Source organism: Notothenia coriiceps, unplaced genomic scaffold (assembly GCF_000735185.1).
Source record: "Notothenia coriiceps isolate Sejong01 unplaced genomic scaffold, NC01 NC01_scaffold00035606, whole genome shotgun sequence".
In the NCBI taxonomy this organism is placed as follows: domain Eukaryota; kingdom Metazoa; phylum Chordata; class Actinopteri; order Perciformes; family Nototheniidae; genus Notothenia; species Notothenia coriiceps.
The window spans coordinates 263,778-267,106 of NW_011368307.1; positions in this window are offsets into that span (position 1 = coordinate 263,778).

Here is a 3,329-nt window from a genome sequence, read left to right on the forward strand (position 1 = left end):
GGGGGGGGTTAATTCCAGAGACCAAGAAAACATTGCTTAATTATAAATATATATGAATTGTCCTTAGGCCTATTCACTTATTCTGACCTGTCCTATTTGGGAGGGAAAACCAATTCTCCTTGCTCATAAAGGATTTATTTGTATTTATGGATGTATCATAGGGCACAGACAACACATTGAACATGGTGAACCTGGTGCACCTGGTGCTTGACTTTTGTTATTCCTCTACATTTACTCTCATCATACCTTTTTTCTCACTTCTTTTTATTTGTCTCTTCTTTCTCTCCCTACCTGCCTCTTCGTCTCTTTTCCCTCCATGTGATCAAACATTTATGCGGCATGGGAATAGCTGCGAGTGTTCCTTTACTTCTGTTCTCCTCCCTGCCTATTTTCAGAGCTGCTTCCAATGCGAGCTGTAAATCACTGGTTACATAAGCCTCTGTGAGTCTCTACCTCTTTCTTTCTCTCCTCCTCGTCTTTGTCTCTCTTTCCCATCTTAACGTCCTTCTTTCTTAATCCAACTTCTTCCTGTAACTGCCCTCTCTTCAATATTTTTAATAATATGTATCCCTCTACAGTACGTAGTGCATTGTGAGTCTAGTTAAGCAAGTGTGGGAGAGAGAGCTCTCAATGATGCATGAAGTGCTCCCCCCCATTGATGAAGTCAACATCCCTCACCTTTGCTTGCTTATAAATAGTAAATCACTATTTGTTGGTATGGAGATCATCTCCTTTTAGAAGTTGGGACAACAAATCAATCAGCTGCAGGTCTCTGGATCACAACATGTGTTTATATGTGTTTGACGGTAAGTATATATGCCTCAGTGTGATGGGAGAGTATGTGGTTATATGTATGTTGATGTGCGTGGGAGAGAAAAGTACAGGACTGGTTCATGCTTTTCGCAGGGCTCTGTTGCCAGAGCAACCGCCTGAGAGCCGCTGGTGGTTGCGATACTTGTGACGTGTAGTCTGATGAAAAAGCTGACAAGACAGAGGGGAGAGGGGAGAGGGGGGGAGACGTGCTGAAGATATAGGAGCGCTCACTGTTCGGGGGAGTTGATATCCTCCAGGGGACCTCTGTTTATTCTGGAAGGATCCATGGAGCCCCACTGAGCCTGAGGTTTCTGCTCCAGGTGGTTCTTCAGTATTGACTTCTCTCCATCTGCATTGAAACACATTGTGAAATACATGGCAGGCGGTGTCATAGTTAACTGCTTAGGAGTTGTCACACGCACCAGGCACCTGAGACTCAGAGGGAGTTGTTGGATAAGCCTATGGCTGTAACACCTGAGTCTGGATCCATGTTTAAATCTTTAACTGTTTAGGAGGTGTGGTAGGCATGGGCGTGAGAGGGGCTTCTTGTTACACGCTGTTACTTAGATCCTGATGCAATGCAAAAACCAATATGAATATTTTCATCCAGGTCATGTCAATATGCGGCTACCAAATGAATTCATGTTTTCGTAGCAATCCAGAACTGCGTTTTCATTAAATACAGTACACAAAGTGACTCTTTTGGCCGGTTGCCGAAGTGTGAAAACATGTTTGTTAGTCAAAAACAGTGATCTTAAAATATGTCACAATTTCTTGCAGCTGTCTGTAAACTGTCTCCTTTCTTCAAAATGAAACAGATTGCATAATCTATCAAACGCAGGAGGATATTTAAAGCACAGGTAAAAAAAACAACACTGCGTGGGACAAATCTGAAAAGTGGAAGCAGAAACAAAGAGAAAGAAATCATCAAAGTGATAAAGAAAAGAGACAGAGCTCCTCTCCAGACAGGAAGGCGGAGGAGATGGAATAAAAGCTTCCTAACATGATTTCTTCATTCTCCAGATGTTGCAGAGCCAGACGATGAGGTTGAAACACAATCAGAAGTGTAGTAAACAGCATTTCTCGTTTTCAAAAATGGTATCTGGAGAGTAATGAGGTGATCTTTTCCCCCGTACAGAGTTTTCTCTCCAGTTGTTCCAGATTTCCCAGCACTTGCTGACCTGATTCCACTCCGCACCCCGGACATCTGAGCTCACTGAACTATTTCTGAGCAGACTAGTCCTCTTCGCATTTTGAAAAAGCCTAACCTTGTAGCACTCGGAGCTGTGTTAAAAGCAGAGACACAGATATTTATACACCCTTATTATGGATTCAGAATATGTGTTCATGCCACAAAGAAAGTACTAGGTTGTTGAGTTTATTTTTTAATTAATAAAGACCCCCAAGGCCAGCACAATAATTGAACTGTACAATAAAAGTAATTGTTTAAATGTGCAAATGCGTGGAACAAGAATCAATAATGTAAATGACCCGTTAAATCTGTTTCACATGTATGAGGATGCAGACAGTAAAACAAAAATGTCACATTTTTGTTTTACTGTCTGCATTTTAAATGTGACATTTTACTTAAAGCAGAATCAGCCTGTTTGCAACAGGGCTGTAATAGAGGGGTATGAGCAGCAGTATGAGACATGGCTACAATGCGTGATCTGTTTGGTATTTTAAGCAAAAAACTTCACCGACATGTTTTGTATAGGTATGGCCCTACAATATATGTTTCCAATATAGCATAATAGGTCCACTTTAAACTATATTAAGCTTTAACAGCTGTTTAGTGTGCCTGTGTCAATGATAAGCCGATTTGCAGTTAATGGTTCAAAATGTAAAGAAATGAAGCTCAGCGCAAGTTGAATAAGGAAGACTAGCTTCAACATTCTTCCTCTCTCTCTCACTGACCCAGCTCCCTCTAAAAGGCTCATCATGGCGTCACTGTGTTAGTTAACCAACCACATTTTGCCATGAGCTTACACAACCAATCACTGTGCTGCCATCAAACTTTAAAGGTGACCTATCATGCAAAATGCACTTTTGTACGTCTTTTAAACATGAATATGTGTCCCCGGTGTTCCAGGGAACTCACCAAGTGTCAGAAAACACAACCGTCTCTATTTTCCTCCATACCCAAATCTAAAAAAAAAGGGCTGCAACAGATCTGATAAAAACTGATCCAGATTTGAACACTGTCCTGACGTCAGGACGGTGGCGCTACTGTCAGAAAACACAACCCTCTCTATTTTCCTCCATACCCAAATTGGGTATGGAGGAAAATAGAGAGGGTTGTGTTTTCTGACAGTAGCGCCACCGTCCTGACGTCAGGACAGTGTTCAAATCTGGATCAGTTTTTATCAGANTCAATGTTAAAAAAAGAGTTTAAAAAGCTGAATATTTCAAAAGGTGTGAAATATTTTGAAAAAGTTGAAACTTTCCAATCAATTGCTGAAAAGGCTGAATAGTTTAATAGTTGAACGGTTTCTGTAGCTGAAAATAAGCTGAAG